Raw genomic sequence first — 23,069 nt, forward strand, 5'->3', positions numbered from 1 at the left:
AGTACACTATATCCACTGGATCCCCCTTGTCCACATGCTTGTTGATCCCCTCAAAGAACTCTCATAGTTTGGTGAGGCATGATTTCCCTTTACAAAAACCATGTTGACTCTTCCCCAACTAATTATGTTCATCTATGTGTCTGTCAACTTTGTTCTTTACTATCGTTTCAGCCAATTTGCCTTGTACTGAAGTCAGGCTTACAATCTAGGACAGTTCCTCAGATTTGTCACCTAAAAAGAATGGCTCAGGTTTGGGAATCTCTCTCACATCCTCAGCCGTGAAGACTGATGCAAAGAATTCAGAGAGCTAAGCTGAATGTGGCCCGTGGAGTTATAAACATCGTTCTGGTGTCAGCTCTTAGAAAAAGAAATCAACACATGGTCAAAAAGAAAAGAGAATGTTCTCATCACTGCTCAGGCTTCAGCAGAATGCAAAGAGCAAAGAGTCGATGAGAACAAGGTGTTTATCTTCAGACATATACCTCATTACCCACCTACTCCTCCCACCAGTAGCTGGGAAGCTCACTAACACGCTGTTAGTTAACCTTTGGGTTCCTTGGATTAGTGCCTGGACACCCAGTTTGGCAGTAGCAATAGGAAAAACATCTGCTCAATCAGATTTTTAAGCATAGTGCATTCTTACATCAGTCTGAAAAGGACATCCCCTGTTTACCTGTGTCCCTGAGTTCCTAAAAAAAGGAAGAATGTCTGTCTGTCTCTGACAGTTTAGTACCAGATTGTTGTTGAAGAAGACCAAGCATTGTGCAAAAAATTCTGTGCAGCATCTTTCCTTACTTACTTTCTAGCAGGAACCTGTTTCTTTATTTTTCTTATGAAAATAAAAGGAAACTGGTAAATAATACCTTTGTAATTGAAGTCAACAGTTGGTCCCAGGGAGGCAAAGGGTAAGAATGTTTGCTTTCACTTTCTTCCCCAAATCTAATCTGTCGAGTTGCTTCACATCAAAGTAGGCTACATTACTCACACCATTGTGTGTCACATAACGCATAATGTGATGTGACAGCTCAGTGTAACTCATCAAGACTCGGGAAGGGCAGATTTAAGGACTTATTGAAAGGAAAGGAAATGCCCCTATACCCTTTTGGTCATGGACATCCTGTGACTTAGGGGTGAGAATGGGGCAGAGGGGTATTTCAAACCTCCATGGCCAGATACAGACTCGCATGGCATAATTTACATCACCTTCAGGCCTCTCAATATTTAAATTATACTCATTTAGATTCCAGGAGACTCACCCACTTACTGATATGTCACTAAACCCCTTGTGCATCTCCTCTGCGTTTGGCCAGTATGGTAACACGCATGGCATTGGGCCAAAGGGGAGGGAGATAGTGGGGAAAGCGACTGACCGGAGGGTGGTGTTAGAAGGTCTATGTGCTTCCTTCTATGTGTCAGGAATGAGGTGAGAGCCAAGCTGAACCTCCATTTAGCTGTTGAACTAAAAGAAATCCTGTCCATCTGGGAAGCTTATGACATATTATGATGCGGTTGTGTAGCTTTCTCCCTTTTATTTGTCTGTGGTGACAAGTGAGATGTTAAATCAACAGGTTACTGCTCCCAGGGGGGAACCAAACCAGGGCAAGGCTTGAACATGGCTTGGGTGAGCTCTGAATGTGAGTGGACTTCATGGTTGAAGTGACGCGTAAGCCTGGGCCTAATTAGTGGGGCACAGCTTAGCTTGGTGGAGAAGAGAGCGTAGGCCGGAGGCATGAACCTGCAGCAGGTGGAAGTGAGACTTTTCCAGAGGAGGGACTGAGCTGCAACTGGGAACTGGAGGAGTGACACGGCAGCGGAAGAGAGGAGCAATATAACCACATGAGGTGGAGAGAGTGGAAGAAAGGAGTCCAAGTCCCATTGGCTTCAAGCTGCAGACCCTGGTGGAGGAGAACAGCCAGGCTGAAGCATTTCAGCTTCCTGGAATTATGGAAGTTAGAAGCAGGTGGTGGTTGCGATTACAGCTTGTGCTATTTGCTTATCAATTTTGTGGTTGAGTTTGTGGTGTTCTCACAGTCAGGGTGTTAGAAGAGCTCTGAGCTTGTATTTGTCAGCAACGATGAGCTGAAGTATGAAAGTTCTTCCTGCAGAGAATCTCTGTGTAAAATCAGAACTATTTCTGACCAAGAGAAAACTAACTAAAGAAACACGTACAAAGCATGCCCTTTAGCCATTTAAGATCTAAAAAGGGAGAAAAGCGAAGAAGTGGAAACACGGAAATAAAACAATCTGATTTCAGCTTAAAAACGACTGATTTTAAATAAAACATAATTTACATTTTAAAATATTGATATTTTTAAGTTTAAAAAATCATGATATTTTTCCATCCTGGCAGCTGGAGAGAGTCTGTAGAACACAAGCTACAGCAAAACCATCTCCTTAACAAGCTACTGCTGTCGGGGTACAAGCTGGCCTGGGTGTCCTTTCAAGAGTCAAAATGAGGCTGCTGAGCAGTGGTGAATCGAGGAGCCAGGCTCGGTGACACAGTGTCATGAGGACTGTTTTCAGACGCCGCTACATTTCCTGGTTTTACGTGGGACCTAGAGTGCAAATACCATTCTCACAGTATTTCTAATCCATCTGAAGCCAGGATGCTGTTATATAATGATGAAAACTGCACAGAGGACAGAAATCCTGTCTTGTGAAGGATTCTGAATTTGCAAAATCAGTTTTCTTTCCAATCTGGAATTAAACCAACACATTTTGAAAGTATCCATGAAAGAAAATGTGAATAACAATCTGTTTCAGATTGAAATGTTTCATTTTGTTTTGGCTTTTTAATTTTATATTATATATAATACACAATTAATAACACATTAAAAACAAACAGTGATTTCCAAACAAAAAATATAAACCTTTCATTCCAAAAAAGTTCTAAATGGGATCTTTCAAGGTGGTTGGAACTCTTTCTGTGTTTTCTCCAAAACAAAATGTGAGTAAAATCATCACCAGTGTCACGAAATGCTTCAGTTGGAATGGAACTGCATTTTCAGGCTGAACTTGGTTCTGTTGATGTTTTTCCACTAGCTCTAGTGACAAACACTGCACATCTCTGTCCCAGGGGACGTCTTAATCTAAAGCATAATGTTGTAATTCCATCTCCTTCTGTTTACACCAGCGGGTGATCTGCCCCAATGGATACACCTGGAGCAGGATGGCCTAAACTCTTCACAGACAGAATGAAGTTTCTCTGAGGAATGGAGGGAGGGAGCTTGGTGCACGTTAATTGGGAGGCACTAGGAATCTCATGAGAACACAGAATTATCACACAATTGTTACTCTCACAGATTTCCAGCCGCCTTTGAGACCATAACCGTTTGGATGAGCTTTGACTTACTCACTTGAAGTGAACCTGCAAACGCTTAGAGCTTTACATTGCTTAAAAAGCAAATGCTAATGGAATCATTTACTGGCATAAGTTTGGAATATGAATAGTTCAATATCAATCAAAATAACAAAATGCTTCTCTCCTGTATCCCTGTTTCCATTGGGAACAGACATTTGTCTCTCAGAAGGATGCTCTTGTAAGAAAGGGTCTGCAGCCCGTCCATTCCACCAGCCCCCGGCCCTGTCTCAAGCTGCCAGACTGCAGTTCTGTTGGACAGTGCTGTCCATGTGGAAGGCTGATATTGACCCACTTCATCAGGGAGAACTGATGTTCTGTATCTTCCAACTAAGGCTAACTGTGGGTGATATCAGAGAGCCACTACTAGGAAAGGGGACGATGAACTTTTTCAAGTCTCTAATCAGGCCAGTTAAGTATCTGAGGTTTGGCTATAAGATTATTTTATCATCATCACTGTGGTCCGAGTGTTCTCCACAGAGTCCAGGCCCCTGTGTGAGTTTGCCAAGTAGCAAACAACAGTAATTTTCCTGATAACTGTTACATTTACTCCTGGGTAAATTAGTAGTTATTTCTAAAAACTTCAGCAAGTGCCTACATTACTGAAAACAAAACTCAAAGATACAAATAAAATGATATTAGCAGTTCACATCATCTCCTTTTCCAGCAGTTCAGTCATAATGACAGAAATTAAAACTGCAGTGTATGAACTATCCCAGTCCTGGTGCTTTAGAATGTATTTGACTCAGTGTATATTTGAAGATCAGAAGAAAGCTACAGGCATTTGTCAATCAAATGAACTTGTGAAATGACCACTGCTTTGCGCTCTCTCGGAGAAAGGGGAAAAGCAAAGGCACGTGAGCTACCCATCCTTTGACAAAGCAAAATGTTTATGAATAGAGTTCAGTACATGGAGGGAGGGTTTATAAAACTTCATTGAGGTGCACAGTGAGGAGAGACAGATACAGAACTGCAGTAAGAAAAATTCACCCTGTCCTCTAACAAGAGAGACCATTCTAGAGAGCATCATGAGGTTACAGACTCACAGTTTTAGGCCAGGAGGACCATTAGACCACTTAGTCTGACCTGTGTGTCACCGGCCATTGAATGTCACCTCACTACCCCGTATTGTATTTAGTACAATGTACGTTTGTTGTTATTGATAATGACTGAGGAAGGAAAGTGCAGTGGTAACTGCAAGGACAGTGTGGATTGCTCCAAAATGGTAAAAGTAAATCTGTGTTCCCATAGCCTGTTACAAATTACTGACTTACCACAACCTGTTCAGCCAGTGGGTAAAGAATTGACCTGGGACTTCCCAGCTATCCTACAGACTCTCCATGTGACCTCACTCAAGTCACAGGCTCTCCTGAGGGCTCAGTTGCCCATCGTTAAAATAGGGATGGTGAGACTTGCTGGCCACACAGGGGTTGAGTGGATAATGTCATTGATATGCAGGAGGCGCTTGGATATTGTAGAGATGAGGCTGCTTGTCTAGATTGAGAGGTGAGGCTTTGGAGTGAACCTGGGCCCAGTTACAAGCCAACCAGTTGGATTGTGGGTTTTACATTAAAATCCAGAGAGAACTGTCATTTTGTGTGTAATGAAACAGAGACCTGAAGAAGAGCTCGGCATAGCTCGAAAGGTTGGCTCTCTCTTGCTAACAGAAGCTGGTCCAGTAGCAGATATTACCTCACACACCTTGTCTTTTTGAAATTGTTAGTCAGTTTTGCTTTGAATTTTAGGGAAAAAGCCATTTAAATACATGGGAATGAATTGTTAGATGTTCAGCTATTAAAGAAATGGGCCTGTATGAATGTCTGGATCACTCCCGTAACCATAGCTTTGATCCTGTCTCATCTCCCACACAACAACCCTCAAAATAAGGAGACACGCGACTGGATAGACACATTAATGAAAGATTGAATGGATAGAAAATCGGGGACAACTTTGATCACTAAAATGCAAGTGAGGCCATTTTGAATGCCATGGAGCCATGTGGCTAACCTAACTATGTCATGTATCTAGTTTTAGCTAGCTAGTGCTACGTGCTCCAGCATACAGACAGCACACTGGACCTCAGGAAAGAGTCAGAATTTAAGTTTCCCTTCTCTGCGGGTTGTAGACTTCTTGTTGTCTTCAGACAAGAAAACAAGATTCCAGGAGAGACTGCCAAGTTGCACAGAGTTTTAAATGTCAGATCATTTTCAGATTGAGATTTAACATGGTATTGATCTTACTTGCCCAATATTTCGGCTTCCCTGGGCAGCAGCAATACAAGGACAACGTTAAGGTGGTTGAGTGACCTTACATGTAAGTTTCAACACTTTCCTAACTTTGAATTTTCTGGCTTCCTAATGACTTTTCCCCCCCTGAGGCTGGCTCTGTCAATGCCACGTAACCACATTGAATCTCAGTTTTCTCCTGTATTATACAACCATGAATGCCGGTTATCTACACATCAGTGTATTGCAAGACTTAAATTGGGGTTATTAGTTGCTTTGAATGGAATTCACCACATAAATGCAAATGATTAAAGCCCGTTAATAATTCATGGATTATGAGGATCCTTGGCTCTCAGACCTGAACTGTTGACTAAATCATGCTTCCTCAAGTAAGTCTGTCTCTCTCTGCAGCCTGGCAGGAGCCTCTGGATCCCTGAAAATGCTGCTGGCGCAAGTCACTCTGTGGAATTCGGTAACCTGTGAGCATTAGATGGGTTTACCACACGATTTCTGAAGCAGGCATCAACATGCCTCCGGAAGCTTGCTGACCCCACAAGGGTTTCCTAATGTTTGTGAGTGAAAGTTAAAATCCCTGATAATCTGTCACCAAACTATCCAAAGCTACCCAGAAGCGCCAGTCATCACTGGTCAAAAGACTAGGTAGACACTGGGCTCTATGGGTCAAACCGTTCTTGATTGTAAGACTAGTCAGAGAAAGTTGGGAGATGTTCCCAAAATGATTCTACCTCGCTAATGAACAGCCTTGTTCAATTTGCTTTACATTTTCAGAAAATTTCAGCCTTGGCGTAAGAACCCAAAAGAGGAACTGCCAAGGCAGATGGATTTCACTTTGGCAAGTCAGAGGAGTGAGGGTCAGGTCAGCCCATCAGGCTCGTAATGGAAAGGTAGCTTAGCCATAAGCCCTGGAGTCCCTTCACAGCTCTGGCAGTGTCCCCTGGAAGGGTTTGCGTTTGCCTTTGATAGCTGGGGTTTCTACAGCATTCTGAGACCCTTGAATGAAAGAAGCTACAGAAGCACAAAGCTGCTTTATTAGCAGCGTGCTCACATGTGTTTGTTTGCTGTTTCAGTCGGTATAAAGGAGTCAGCCTGATGGGAGAATGGAATTAAAAATTAAACAGGTTAAAGCAGCAAAAATAAAGTATTGGAGAAAAAAACCTGGAGAAAGAGCAGCTTCCTTTTATGCTCTCTCTCAAATTACCCCAAGCGAAGGAAGTGACACGTGATGTTTTCCACAGATGGATTAGAAGTGGCAGGCAGAGAGTACAGCTGTGCATATCAAGAGCCCAGGTGAGAGATTCTGTATTTGCTGGGCAGCCAGAAGCAGCAGCTCATTTTTGTTGGGATTAAACTGCACCATCGGCGACAAAGCAGCAAAGTAGTTCCTAGGCTCTGATTCCTGCTGCTCCAGCTCATGCCTTTCTGTGGAGGATCAAAAGATGCTGTCTGAAGGTGGGGAGGTGAGACTGTGCCCCTTTCAGAGATCAGGAGACTGAGGCAGAGGGAGGTTAATCACACACATCTGTCAGCTACAACCCCTGGGGTAGGACTAGAGAGGGGCAAAAACATTGACAGGAATAATATCGCTTTGAGCTCAATGGGCTGCTTGTATGAGTAAGTGCTTCCCTGGATGAGTCAGGGTGGCACAAGCCAGCTCTCAGTGTGTCAAGAAATCCACAAAACCTGCTTCACATGCTGAGTCCTCAAAAGTAAAGGCAGTGTTTTCAATCTCCTTGAAGGGGAGTGCTTTGTATGCAAGCCACAGCGTCAGAGCCAGTGCCAGGCCGGCCCTTTTGTTAACTGCAGTGCTGCAGACTCCTTTAGGCAGGTTGCTTTGCTGAGTATCGACTGGCTGTTCGTGAAAACATTTTAAAAATGAAGGTGTAGCCTCATGCCATGGTGTTAGAGAGATGTCTAATAGTAACAACACTCACGTTTTCTACCTTTGGTCTGCTGCTAGTAGCCAGAATCAGGAGCCTGTTGTTCCGTCTAACAGAGAGTGTGTTCAGTATTTGGAGATTCACATCCACAAGTCAGGAGCCCTGGCTTAGCTCAGTTCCCTGGACCAGTCTCTCTCTGGCCAAGGAGGCTGTTTAATCATTTTATTGCACTTGAAAGATGAATCCATAGCATTTGCCAATAGAAATGGACACATACATCAAGCTAGGGTATTCATAGAATGTCAAGGTTGGAAGGGACCTCAGGAGGTCATCTAGTCCAACCCCCTGCTCAAAGCAGGACCCTTCCCCAGACAGATTTTTTTCCTCCGGTATTGTTATGATGCCCCCTTAAACAGGGCTGCTCAGAGGATTCAGGGGGCCTGGGGTCTTCCCCCGCCGCCGAATTGCCACCAGAGACCCGCAGAGGCCCTGAAAAACTCTCGTGGGGGCCCCAGGGGGCCCGGGCCTGGGGCAAATTGCCTCACTTGCCCCCCCCCCCACTCTCCCCCGGGCGGCCCTGCCCTTAAATGTGCAGAAAGAAGGGGAATGACCATTTCCTCCACACAGGGTTGTCATGTTAAATGTCTCTCCTTGCAATGCCCCTTTAGCCATTAGAGAGACAAGGTGGGTGTGGTAACACCTTCTAATGGACCAGCTTCTGGTGATGAGAGAGACAAGCTTCCGAGCTTACACAGAGCTCATCTTCAGGTCTGGCTAATGCCCTCCAAGTGTCACCGCTAACCATGGACCATTATCAGCTTTGTGGTGTGATGTCTGGCCAGATCCTCATTAGTTCTGGTAATGGGAGCCACCATAAAGCCACAATTCTCAATGTAGACTATGCAAAGCGGGGAAGGGACTGCCCATGGGACATGGTTTGGATAATGCTGTTGTACTAAATGTTTTATTAACCTCTTCAGTTCCCTTTGGGCGTAAGCAAGCCCCGTGGCTCTGTCTGACTAATCCTAGATCTCTGTAAGGCCTCACCATGGCACCTGTGCATCATGCAGTCATCAAGAAGCACTGCATGTGCCACAAACTCCCTCCTTTCCCTGTGCATCGCTTACATCTTCCTCCTCCCTCTCCTTTTGCTCCCATTCTCTCTGTTACTTCTTTCCTGCTTGCCGCCTGCTTTCCCCTCCTACCTGCCCTGTTCTGGATAGGACCCGAGGGAGATAATATTATCTTGCGTTTGGATCTGAACATGGTAACAGTTGGACTCTGTCTAATCTCCCCAGCCAGGTTGTTCCCTTGGTGCTGAGAATGCTCCGCTCATTGCTGATGGCTGTCTGACTAACGGGGAAGTAATGTTCTGGTGGTTCAGCCAGAGGACTAGCAGTCAGGAGATCTGAGTTTTTTATTTCTGTCTCTACTAGCGACTCACTGTGTGACCTGGGGCAGGTCACATCACCACTCTGTGCCTCCGTTTCCCCAGTGATGCAGCAGGGGAAATCCAGAGATGCTGTGTTAAAATTCATGACCTACAAAATGCAGCAATTGTTAGTGCAGATTTAGCATGGTCCAAAAAATGTAACAATTGTTTTGCCCAGTATGATAGTGGAATTATAGCGCAGACACTATGGCATTTTGCCACAGGGAAAGATTTTTTTTAAAAAATGGAATGACGTTTCTTTGGCTATGAGGTGGGTTCTCATTGCTGAAGCACAATCCAGAACCGCTCCTGATGTGCACTGTAGCTTTCAAGATTGAAAATCTGTTCCCTTGGACATGATGCTATTCTCTCCTCTGTCCGCGGGGTTGTTGTTCACAAGCTCCTTCACGAATGCAAGCAGTCAGCTGTTCTCAGCTTTTACCGTCTCCAGCAGTGAGACTGTTGAAAAACAGCTTACATGGAGTCAGAGCTCCATAATAGTCAGTCAATAATAGATACGATTTTTTGTCTTTATGAAGACAATTGGAGACCCTGTTTCTAGACTTCTCCCCAGAAAAGAGGCACTTTTTAAAAGGGAAAGTCACTGGGACTTGTTTACTTTAATCCTTGCTTTTGAATGTCTCCCCAAGATGTCCAGATGTTTTCTCCAATTGCCTTTCTGAGGAAAGGCACGGAACAGCAAATTTTAATCTCAAACATCCCCTCCAGCCTCCCCGGTGTGTGGGGCTCATGATTGGGGCATAAATCCCCAACGCCACAGTCTGAGCTGTATGGCTAGAGGAAATGTGTCCCTGGGAGCAGCCCACTGGGTCGGAATTTTTTAAAAATTATTTGGTGCGTTTAATTTGGGCAACAGAAGCATTTTGGGAAACTCTCTTCTAGTGGGAGCTTCTGAGAGGCAAATCCAGTGAATTAACACCCGTGTGGCTGTTTAGAACTAGCCTCCCACCCTTTAAATGGATGACTGCTGTTATAAATGGTGAGTTCTTTTTTTCCGTGTAACCCCAGTTTGCAGTTGGATTTATCTGGTGGTGTGTGAGTAATAAAGCTGTGAGATATTGACTGGTTCCCTGTTCTCTCACTGCTCGCAGTACATCAAGGGAGGCTTCCCTAGAGGAACTTCTGCCAGGCTGTAAAGCATCAGCCATGACAGCACTGAGGAAACAGAGAGTTGTTTGGCTTTCTAATCTGTTCTCTCCTGCGAGTTCAACGTGATTTAACTGTGTTCATCACCTTGTCCTAGTCCCTAGTCCCCTTCATGATCACTCTTTCCTCCTTCTATTCTTGACAAAAACGTTGGTTCCTCACAGGAGGACACCCTGACCCAGTGACACCAAACTGCATCTCCCTGGGCGGTGCCTGGAGGCAGTCTTTGTCAGCCTCCCGCTGGTGCCATACAGCTGTAGGTAATTCCTGTTGGTCCTGGCCGTGTATTGATACTTTCTGTATTGAGGCCCCAATTCAGCAAGGTACCTAAGCATGTGTCGAGCTCTCAGGATGCGCGTGGGCCCATTGGGGTCTGTAGGCCAGGATGGAAAGAAGAGGGCACACGTAGCAAGTTCAGTGTGGCCTCTGTTATCCTAAAGCAAAGGCTGGGATGTTACACAGCTGACTGATATTTACTTAGCTGGGGAAAAGAAGGATCCAGGAGACAATGTCTCTCCTCACCTGGTGGTTTCATGCTTGAGATCCAGGAGGAAGTGTAACTGCTTCGCCTCGCCAAAAGGAAACAGCCAATAGGCATGTGTGGCTAAATCACAGACTCTGAGGCCAGAAGGGACCATCATGATCATCTTGCAGGTCACAGAGCCTCACCCAGCCACCCCTAACCTCTGGCTGAGTTACTGACATCCTCACACCTCCATTTAAAGACTTCAAGTTACAGAGAATCCACCATTTACTACAGTTCAAACCAGCAAGTGACCGTGCCCTACGCTGGAGTGGAAAGTGCAATACCACCAGGATCTCTGTCAATCTGATCTGGGGAAAATTCTCTCCTGACCCCAAATATGGTGATCAGTGAGATCCTGAGCATGTGGGCAAGACTTGCTGGCCAGACACCTAGGAAAGAATTGTCTGTTGTAACTCAGAGCCCTCCCCATCTAGTGTCCCATCACTGGAAATATTTGCTAATAGCAGGCACGGCTGGGCCATATGCCATTACAGGCAGGCTCATCATACCATCCCCACCATACATTTATCGAAGCCAGTTAGGTTTTTCCCCCCCTGCTCCCCTGGCAAGGCTGTCTCAGAACTTCACTCCTGTGATAATTAGAAGCCTTTGTCTAATTTCAAGCCTGAACAGAGTGATGGGCAGTTTATATCCACTTGTTCTTGTGCCAAAGTTGACCCGTAACTTAGATAACTCCTCTCCCTGCCTGGTGTTTATCCCTCTGATATATTTGTAAAGATCAGTCGTATCTCCCCTTAGCCTTTGCTTGGTTAGGTTGAACAAGCCAGCTCCTTAAGTCTCCTCTCATAAGGTAGGTTTTCTATTCTTCTGATCATCCTAGTAGCCCTTCTCTGCACCTGTTCCAGTTTGAATTTATCTTTCTTAAACATGGGAGACTAGAACTGCACACAGGATTCCAGATGAGGTCTCATCAGTGTCTTGTATAATGGTACTAACACTTACCAGTCTCTACTGGAAATACCTCGCCGGATGCAGCCTAGGATTTCATTAGCCTTTTTCACAGCCACATCACACTGGTGGCTCATAGTCATCCTGTGATCAACCAATACACTCAGGTCTTTCTCTTTCTCTGTCGCTTCCAACTGGTACGTCCCCAGCATATAGCAAGAATTCTTGTTGTTAGTGCTTATGTGCATGACTTTGCACTATTAAATTTCAGCCCATTTCTATTAGTCTAATTTTCAAGATCATTCAGAACTTCTTGTATGATATCCCAGTCCTCCTCCATATTGGCAGTAGCTCCCAACTTTGTGCCACCCACAGATTTTATTGGCACACTCCCACTTTTTGTGCCATGGTCATTAGTGAAAATGTTAAATAAGATCAGCCCCAAGACCTTGAGGAGCTCTGCTACTAACCTGACAGTTCCTTTCCGCATGACTCGTTGTGTCCCCTGTAACTAATTCCTTGTCCATCTTTTGATTCTCATATTAATCCCCATTTTCTCCAATTTAACTAATAATTTCCAATGTCTAGGCTTCAAGTGACAGAGAATCAATTCCATCCTTAGGTAATGGTATGAACGTGTTGTAACGTCTTGGTTCTGGTGATTTTTTTCCCCTCCTTAGGTTGGGCTGGTCTGTCCCCTAACATTTAGAGATGTCAGGCCAGATTCTTCACTGGAGTAGGTTAGCTGGCATTTGATGTGTGAGGGGAACTGTGCCCTGCCTTTTCTGTCATTGAAAGGCTTCCCCCCAAAGCGTGTCACTTTGCCCACCGTGTTCCTTTTCCTGTCATTGATATTTTCCTGAGTAAGTGCCAGCATTTGGCTTAGCCCAAGACTGACTACAGGCAATATTACTTTCTGGGAATATCTTTCTGCCGTCCACAGGTAGAGGTGCTGTAATAACCTTAGTCCCAGTTTTGGACCTTAGCGTCCAAAATATGGGGGTTAGCATGAAAACCTCCAAGCTTAGCCACCAGCCTGGACCTGGTACCTGCTGCCACCACCCAAAAAATTAGAGTGTTTTGGGGCACTCTGGTCCCTCTGAAAAACCTTCCCTGGGGACCCCAAGACCCAAATCCCTTGAGTCTCACAACCAAGGGAAATAATCCTTTTTCCCTTCCCCCCTCCAGGTGCTCCTGGAGAGATACACAGACACAAGCTCTGTGAAACTACACAGAGAGACTCCCCCTCTCTGTTCCCAATCCTGAAAACAAAAGTACTTTCCTATTCCCCCAGAGGGAATGCAAAGTCAGGCTAGCAATCCAACACACAGATCTCCCCTTTTCTTCCTCCCACCAATTCCCTGGTGAGTACAGACTCAATTTCCCTGAAGTAAAGAAAAACTCCAACAGGTCTTAAAAGAAAGCTTTATATAAAAAGAAAGAAAAATAAGTACAAATATTCTCTCTGTATTAAGATGATACAACACAGGGTCAATTGCTTAAAAGAATTTTGAATAAACAGCCTTATTCCAAAAGAATACAAATCAAAGCACTCCAGCACTTATATTCATGCAAATACCAAAGAAAAGAAAACCATAGAACTTACTATCTGATCTCTTTGTCCTTACACTTAGAAACAGAAGACTAGAAAGTAGAACTACTTCTCCAAAGCTCAGAGAAAGCAGGCAGGCAGAAAACAAAAGACTCAGACACTCAATTCCCTCCACCCAAAGTTGAAAAAATCCGGTTTCCTGATTGGTCCTCTGGTCAGGTGCTTCAGGTGAAAGAGACATTAACCCTTAGCTATCTGTTTATGACACGCCCCCCAAATTGCAGACAGTGGGGAAGCTCACTGGCGGCGATTTCCTTCTAGAACTTTAAAATAAACAGATTAATACAACACATAGACCTTTACATATACTCCTAAGTATATAACTAACAGACTTCTACATTTTAAGAACACTTTTTAACTACTGAATTCTGGGAAACTCTCACGGGAGAGTGCATCAGCTACTTTGTTAGAAGCTCCTGTGATGTGTTGAATTTCAAAATCAAAATCTTGGAGAGCTAAACTCCAACGAAGAAGTTTCTTGTTGTTCCCCTTGGCAGTATGAAGCCACTTTAGTGCAGCATGGTCAGTTTGTAGTTGGAACCGCCTCCCCAAACATATGGGCGTAGCTTTTCCAGGGCGTACACAATGGCATAGCATTCCTTTTCACTGACTGACCAGTGACTTTCCCTCTCAGACAGTTTCTTGCTGAGAAACACGACAGGATGGAAGTTGTGATCTGTTGCTTCCTGCATGAGCACCGCTCCTATACCACGCTCAGATGCATCTGTGGTTACTAGGAATGGCTTGTCAAAATCCGGGGCCCTGAGCACAGGGTCAGACATGAGCGTTGCCTTAAGTTGGGTAAAGGCCTTTTGACACTCATCAGTCCACTTAACTGCATTTGGCTGGGTCTTTTTGGTCAGGTCGGTCAGTGGGGCAGCGATTTGGCTGTAGTGGGGTACAAATCGCCTGTAGTATCCGGCCAAGCCTAAGAAGGATTGGACCTGCTTCTTGGACCGTGGGACAGGCCACTTTTGGATAGCATCCACCTTGGCCTGTAGGGGGTTTATGGTTCCTCGACCCACCTGGTGCCCCAGGTAAGTCACTCTGTTTTGGCCTATTTGACACTTTTTGGCCTTAACAGTTAGTCCTGCCTGCCTGATGCGCTCAAAGACCTTTTCCAGGTGTAGTAGGTGTTCGGGCCAGGAGTCTGAAAAAATGGCCACATCATCGAGGTAGGCAACTGCAAATTCTCCCATTCCAGCTAGTAGACCATCTACCAGCCTCTGGAAGGTGGCGGGTGCATTTCGAAGGCCGAAAGGAAGGACATTGAATTCATACACCCCCGCATGGGTGACGAATGCTGACCTGTCCTTGGCAGGTTCATCTAGCGGTACTTGCCAGTACCCCTTGGTTAAGTCTATTGTAGAGATGAACTGGGCACGTCCCAGCTTTTCCAATAGCTCATCGGTACGTGGCATTGGATAGTTGTCCGGACGAGTTACAGCATTTAGCTTACGGTAGTCCACGCAAAAGCGTATTTCCCCATCTGGTTTGGGTACCAGAACCACTGGAGATGCCCATGCACTGGTAGATGAGCGGATTATACCCATCTGTAGCATGTTCTGGATCTCCCGTTCTATAGCGGCTTGGGCATGAGGAGACACTCGGTAGGGTGGGGTTCTGATTGGGTGAGCATTACCTGTATCAATGGAGTGGTATGCCCGTTCAGTCCGTCCTGGGGTGGCTGAGAACAATGGGGCGAAGCTAGTGCACAGCTCCTTGATTTGTTGCCGCTGCAGACGTTCCAGGGTGGTTGAGAGGTTCACCTCTTCCACGCCACCGTCTTTTTTCCCGTCGTAGTAGACACCGTCAGGCCACTCAGCATCCTCTCCCTGGACTGTAAACTGACAAACCTGTAAGTCTCTGGAATAGAAAGGCTTGAGAGAATTAACATGGTACACTTTAGGCTTTAGTGAGGAATTGGGAAATGCTATGAGGTAGTTTACAGCTCCCAGGCGCTCTTGGACCGTGAATGGCCCTTCCCATGATGCTTCCATCTTATGGGCCTGTTGCGCCTTCAAGACCATAACCTGGTCTCCTACCTTGAAGGACTGATCTCTGGCATGTCTGTCATACCAGGCCTTTTGCTCTTCTTGAGCATCCTTTAGGTTCTCTCTAGCAAGGGCTAAAGAGTGTCGGAGGGTGCTTTGTAGGTTGCTTACAAAGTCCAGAATGTTTGTTCCTGGAGAAGGCGTAAACCCCTCCCATTGCTGCTTCACCAACTGTAATGGCCCCTTAACCTCGTGACCATACACAAGTTCAAATGGTGAAAACCCTAAACTGGGATGTGGTACAGCCCTGTAGGCAAACAGCAACTGCTGCAACACTAGGTCCCAATTATTGGAGAATTCGTTGATGAATTTTCGTATCATGGCCCCCAAAGTTCCATTGAACCTTTCCACCAGGCCATTGGTTTGATGGTGGTATGGGGTGGCAACCAAGTGATTCACCCCATGAGTTTCCCACAGTTTTTCCATGGTCCCTGCCAGGAAATTAGACCCTGAATCTGTAAGGATGTCGGAGGGCCAACCTACCCTGGCAAAGATGTCTGTTAGGGCCAGGCACACAGTGTTAGCCCTGGTGTTGCCTAGAGCTACTGCTTCCGGCCATCGGGTAGCAAAGTCCACTAAAGTCAGTACGTACTGCTTTCCTCTGGGCGTCTTTTTTGGGAAAGGACCCAGAATATCCACAGCTACTCGCTGAAATGGGACCTCAATTATGGGGAGTGGCTGGAGAGGGGCCTTGACCTGGTCTTGAGGCTTTCCCACTCTTTGGCATACCTCACAAGACCGGACATACTTGGCAACGTCCTTGCCCATCCCCTCCCAGTGGAAGGACTTCCCCAACCGGTCCTTGGTTCTGTTCACCCCAGCATGGCCACTGGGCTGATCATGGGCTAAGCTTAAGAGCTTCCCCCGGTACTTAGTTGGAACCACCAACTGTTTTTGCGGCTGCCATTCTTCCCGGTGTCCACCAGAAAGAATTTCCTTGTATAAAAGTCCTTGGTCTATAACAAACCGGGATCGATTAGAAGAGCTGAGAGGCGGTGGGGTGCTCCGTGCCGCCGCCCAAGCTTTCTGAAGGCTGTCATCTGCTTCCTGCTCAGTCTGGAACTGTTCCCTTGAGGCTGGGGTCACCAGTTCTTCCTCAGACTGTGGACTTGGGCTTGGTCCCTCTGGAAGCGATGTAGGTGATGGTGTTGTTTCCGTTGCTGGTGTACCGCTCTCCGCTGGTGCACCTGAGGGTATTTCAGACTCTGGCTGAGCCTTTTGGGTATGGCTGTCCTTGGCTTCTGCCAGTTCTGGCTCGCTGGCGCCCTCTGGCGTTGAGTTTGAAGATGTGGTTGCACTTGCTGGTGCTGGTTGCTGTTCCAGTTCCGGGCCTGGGACTGGAGGTGCTGTGGCTGTTTCAGTGGTTGGCATGGAATCCGGGTCCACTACCTCTGTCTGGGTCTCTGGTAACACAGACGGGGCCTCTGTGGACGGTTCAGGAACAGGAATGGGTCTGGAAGCTTGCCTGGTTTGGCTACGTGTAACCATTCCCACTCTCTTGGCCCGCCTCACCTGGTTGGCCAAGTCTTCCCCCAGTAGCATGGGGATAGGATAATTGTCATAGACTGCAAAAGTCCACATTCCTGACCAGCCTTTGTACTGGACAGGCAGTTGAGCTGTAGGCAAGTCTACAGCTTGTGACATGAAGGGGTAAATTGTAACTTTGGCCTTTGGGTTGATGAATTTGGGGTCAACGAAGGATTGGTGGATAGCTGACACTTGTGCCCCCGTGTCTCTCCACGCAGTAACCTTCTTTCCGCCCACTCTCAAATTTTCCCTTCGCTCCAAGGGTATTTGAGAGGCATCCGGGCCTGGGGATCTTTGGGGTGATGGTGGTGTAATGAATTGCACTCGCATGGTGTTCTTGGGACAGTTGGCCTTGATATGTCCCAGTTCATTACACTTAAAGCATCTTCCATCTGATGGGTCACTGGGCCGAGGTGAGTTACTGGAGACTGGTGAGGTTGAAGGGTAGGGTATCTGTGGCTTTACTTGGGTGGTATGTGGGGTCTTTGGCTGTCCTCGGTTGTAGGGTTTATGGTCTGTGTGCCCCCTGGGGTAATCGTTCCCCTTGACAGTAGCTTTCTTGCTTTCTGCCAGTTCCATCCATTTGGCTCCAATTTCCCCCGCCTCAGCGATATCTTTGGGATTTCCATCTTGTATGTACCGTGTGATGTCTTCAGGAACACCATCCAAGAACTGTTCCATTTGTATGAGGAGGTTTAGTTCTTCCAAGGTTTGAATGTTGTTTCCTGTTATCCAGGCCTCATAGTTTTTTGCAATGTAGTAGGCGTGTTTGGGAAATGACACCTCGGGTTTCCACTTTTGGGTTCTGAAGCGCCGACGGGCATGATCTGGGGTTATCCCCATCCTGTATCTGGCCTTGGTTAGAAAAAGTTTATAGTCATTCATTTGGTGCTTAGGCATTTCAGCTGCCACCTCTGCTAAAGGTCCACTGAGCTGTGACCTCAATTCTACCATGTACTGGTCTTCGGGGATGTTGTACCCAAGACAGGCTCTTTCAAAATTTTCCAAGAAGGCCTCGGTGTCATCACCTGCCTTGTAGGTGGGAAATTTCCTGTGCTGTGGAGCAATATTTGGCGCCGGGTTGTTAGGGTTGGCTGGCACAGGCAGCCCAGCTTTTGCCAACTCCAGTTCATGTTTTCTCTGTTTTTCCTTCTCTTCATTCTCTTTTTGTTGTTTTTCCATTTCTTTTTGTTGTTTTTCCATTTCTCGGTGGTGGGCCAACTCTTCTTCTGCTTGTTTCCTTCGGTAGGCCACCTCTTCTTCTTCTAGTTTTCTTTTGTGTGCTGCCTCTTGGGCTGCCTGTTCTCTTTGGAAGGCTGCCAGTTTCATGCTTTCTTCCTTTTCTTTCATCTCCATCTGTCGCCTGTGTTCAGCTTCTTTGATTTGTTCTTCGGCGTCAATTTTTGCCTTAGAAGTCATGGTTCCTGTTTTCTTGTGTTGGGGTGCCCTCCGGTGTTTATCTTCTGAACTGTAGGTTCTCTGTTGCCTCCTGAAGTCTGCCTAGCAACAGTGCTTTTTTCCCTTTCTCTCTCTAGCTAATGTTCAATGAAGGGAAACCAGAAAAACCACTTTATTTGCATGCCTATAAGTGCTGGTACTTGCCTCCTAATGGGAGGGCTATTGCATGACAAAAGACCCTTAACATGCAAGCCACAAACTGCGAGAGAGAGCAGAAAAAAAAATTCTCTCTGGTTCCCTTTTAAAACCAACTGCTTCTCTCTGCTAAAAAGCCCTTAGCAGAGAAAAGAAAAATATAATATTTCTACTGGCTTCTGGATTCTGTCTATATCCCACCTCTGCCACCATGTAATAACCTTAGTCCCAGTTTTGGACCTTAGCGTCCAAAATATGGGGGTTAGCATGAAAACCTCCAAGCTTAGCCACCAGCCTGGACCTGGTACCTGCTGCCACCACCCAAAAAATTAGAGTGTTTTGGGGCACTCTGGTCCCTCTGAAAAACCTTCCCTGGGGACCCCAAGACCCAAATCCCTTGAGTCTCACAACCAAGGGAAATAATCCTTTTTCTCTTCCCCCCTCCAGGTGCTCCTGGAGAGATACACAGACACAAGCTCTGTGAAACTACACAGAGAGACTCCCCCTCTCTGTTCCCAATCCTGAAAACAAAAGTACTTTCCTATTCCCCCAGAGGGAATGCAAAGTCAGGCTAGCAATCCAACACACAGATCTCCCCTTTTCTTCCTCCCACCAATTCCCTGGTGAGTACAGACTCAATTTCCCTGAAGTAAAGAAAAACTCCAACAGGTCTTAAAAGAAAGCTTTATATAAAAAGAAAGAAAAATAAGTACAAATATTCTCTCTGTATTAAGATGATACAACACAGGGTCAATTGCTTAAAAGAATTTTGAATAAACAGCCTTATTCCAAAAGAATACAAATCAAAGCACTCCAGCACTTATATTCATGCAAATACCAAAGAAAAGAAAACCATAGAACTTACTATCTGATCTCTTTGTCCTTACACTTAGAAACAGAAGACTAGAAAGTAGAACTACTTCTCCAAAGCTCAGAGAAAGCAGGCAGGCAGAAAACAAAAGACTCAGACACTCAATTCCCTCCACCCAAAGTTGAAAAAATCCGGTTTCCTGATTGGTCCTCTGGTCAGGTGCTTCAGGTGAAAGAGACATTAACCCTTAGCTATCTGTTTATGACAGGTGCAGTTTAGGACCAGTATCTCTCTGTCTCTCTCTCATTCTTTCCCCTTTATTGATCCTTAGCATTTGCAGAGGCCAAGGTACAGTTTAGAGGTCAAAAGTCAACAAAAAGTTAGTTACAATAGTGCAGCAAGCTTATCCTTCCCCTGCCCGATGCCTTCACATCCTTCAAGATCTGTCTTAGAACAATCCAGATATTAGACTGAATTAATCACACTCGGAGCACCAGATAGCACTGAACTTGCTCATATTTCTTTCTGTGGCTCTTTCTTTCAGAGGGAACAGTTGCTATGCAGCCGCTAGGGCTCAGAAGGAAGATACAAATGTGAAGTGCCCATTCTTTTAAAATCTAGAGACCTGGAAACTCCTAGAATGGGCAACTCTTCAGGGGCTTGAGAACCCAGTTTCTATTAGTTACAAATTTAGTTTGTGTTTTTTTAAACTGCTGCAGGCAGGCTAACAAACACAACCCCATAAGAATATCCCTTTGCCTTATCCCAGAATAGACAAAAGGTTTGAAAAGTGTGGAACCTCCTTTTACTAGAAAACATTGCCTGCCACACAATAGTGATGATAGTCATGTTTTATTACAGTGCCTGCAATCCACTTCTTGCTTTGATAAATATAGAGGCATCCTTGTTTTCCTTATCTTCCCAGCTTCTTTGACTCCACATGATAATAGTCTCTTAGCCCACGTCCAGACTAACCCGCGGCATCGGCGGGTTAAAATCGATTGCTCGGGGATCGATATATCGCGTCTAGTCTGGACGTGATGTATCGATCCCCGAGCGCGCTTACATCGATTCCGGAACTCCATCAACCTGAACGGAGTTCCGGAATCGACATGGAGAGCTGCGGACATCGATGCCACGCCGTCTGGACGGGTGAGTACCTCGATTTTAGAAATTCGACTTCAGCTACGTTATTCACTTAGCTGAAGTTGCGTATCTAAAATCGATTTTAATACCCTAGTCTGGACGTGGCCTTAGTTTCCCTTGCCTTTGAAACAGGGCTCCTTTAGAATTTTAAAGCATTTTGTGGCCTCAGATGTTCTGCAAATGTCCCTTTATCCAAAGAACAGTCACTGACCAATGGAAGTTTGTAATTCCAGCATTGCTGATGTTACATATTTTCTCATTGTATTTACTCATTCGGTTGTAAAATTAAAAATGAAAAAAAGTCCTATGCTTTAGTTGGTAAAACCCAAAGATGAGCAAGAGGCAGTTTTCTGTTTTTGTTAGATATTAATAGATAGAAATGCACAAACTCTTCTGGGATGAAAAACAAATCTAGTGCAATGCACTATAAGGAGAATTGATGGTATTACTGCAAGGTGTAAGATGTTATATGGTCTCCTCAGTAGCAAGCCCTAGTACAAGGCTTGGGCAGAAAATTGAGTCCAGAGTAATTGAAAGTCAGAATACTAGATACATGATTTTGTTTCAGAAAATCTACCAGTTTAAAAAGAAAAACACTGAACTGTGCTTTTCATGGGCAGCTGGTCTCACCTCAGTCCCTGCTTTTACTTTATGCTTTGTTTGATTCTGTATTATAATACATTTGATTAGATAATTGATTGGATTCGATGTGAAGCAAGCATTCTGTAGTATTTGAATATTCTATTCTGCCATTTCCTCGAGATCAGAAAGTGTTGTAATATGATCAGGGTACTGAGAACATTGTACATAAAACATGCGGTTAGCTGTATAAGGGAGCTGGAGTGCCAACAAAAGCTATAGTTAAGGTTGCCTAAGGGATTCCAGTCTGAAGGCTGTTTTTCAGTTATATTTTGAACTTTTCATGCTAAAATTTTCTGTGCTCAGTGGCCTTTCTGATAGAATGTTTAAGTGAAAACAATCCAGCCATTTGTGAGTATGAGAAAAAATGGACTTTTCCCACTGCAAATTGTTGTGCTCTGTTTTTGTATGGCTTTAGTGTCAAGGCAGTGGTGTAGAAAGTGGGAATTTGCCTAGAAGAGTTGTCTTGGTGTGTCTTGGTGAAAATTAGTTTTTATACGCCTGAGTTATGAGGTTTAAGAACATAATCATCAGCCAGTGTTCTTAATGAACATTTTTTTGTGTAATTAAGTAAACACATTTTGAAACATGTAAGGTGAACAGTTTTGTGTATTGAAATCAGCCAAGTGGTAATTGGAGTACAATTTATAGGCCTTGAGAATGAGGTGGGATACCGTAGTCCATTCTGGTTTGGGCATTGGCCCCCGGTTCTGTAAGATGCAAGGGTCTGCAGAAGTGCAGGGGGCTGCTTGTGTGCCCCAGGGGGCTGGATTAGGGGCTAGGTGACGGCCTGGATGCGAGATTTAACATTCATTTCTACAAGCAGTGCCATGGGCTCTTAGAGGTCACGAGTGATTAGGGCCTTTATTTTAAATTTAATGTGTGTATGAGGGAGAGAGAGAATCCTAGAAATAATGGGGATGCTTAATGCTAAGTGAACAAATGTCATCGTCTAAGATCAGTCTGGGATTCCACATTGTGACTGATACACCTGGGCTATAAAAGAAACCTAACTGAAACCTAATGTTCAGAGAAGAGTAACATTGCTCCAAGCCAATGAAAATACTTCTTTAGAAATTACAATGCCTTAGAACAAGGCAATTATCTCTCCTTTAGGTAGGGAGTGTTGTGCTAATGGTTTTCTAAAGTCGTCAGTTTGTGCACTCTGCGTTTCATCGATTGTCTGCCTGCCTGCCTGCCTGTCTGTCTGTCTGAGAGACAAGGTGGGGGAGGGAGAGAAGCTTTCGAGTTCAGACATACTTGTGTCTCTCTCCAACCAAAGTTGATCCAATAAAAGAGATTCCCTCCCCCACGATGTCTCTAATATCCCGGGACCAACACGGCTACAAGAACCCTGCCTACAGCATCTGTCTGTCTAGATGATCTAATCTAATCTACACCTTCTGTGGTCACATGATAAAAAACTAAATCCCGATTATAAAGGTGCATTGTCCAAAATATTTCAGCAGAGGTAAATGGATTTTGGTATTTTTAAACAAAAAAAATACGTACTGAAATTACCATTTTATTCCTTTAACGTCTGTAGCAGCTCCCCTGCCAGGCTGGCTCGTGTGTTTTAACGTGCTCTTGATCCCTTTGCTGGATACCCATTAGAGCAAATGACAGCTGAGCAGTTGTTGGGATTGCTCAGAGTGAGAAGCTGCATTTGATAGATCAAGAAAGGTTCCTAGGTTCTGTAAAAGAAAGTGCTGCCATCAAGGGCATAGAGATTCTAGCCAGCGGAGAAACATTCCTAGATCAATGTCTTACCAACGGGGGAGATTGATTCAAAATCTGAGGAACAGGGAAGCTTGACACCAGTGTCCCGGAGCTATTTGAATTTAGAATAGTAAAGAATGAATTCCTACAGCCGAGCAAGCAGAGGGGAATGTAGAGACCTGGTGCAGGGGGAGGAAGGATTTAAAACATCCCTGGATGTGGAGGAAGGCCCCTCTTCAGTATAAGCAGCATAGTCCTGTGGCACCTTATAGACTAACAGACGTTTTGGAGCATGAGCTTTCGTGGGTGAATACCCACTTCGTCGGATCACCAAACATCTGTTAGTCTGTAAGGTGCCACAGAACTCTTTGCTGCTTTTACAGATCCAGACTAACACGGCTGCCCCTCTGATACTCTGTTCAGTATGAAGATGCAATAGACTGTACTGTAAAA

Source organism: Gopherus flavomarginatus, chromosome 8 (genome assembly GCF_025201925.1).
Source record: "Gopherus flavomarginatus isolate rGopFla2 chromosome 8, rGopFla2.mat.asm, whole genome shotgun sequence".
Lineage (NCBI taxonomy): Eukaryota > Metazoa > Chordata > Testudines > Testudinidae > Gopherus > Gopherus flavomarginatus.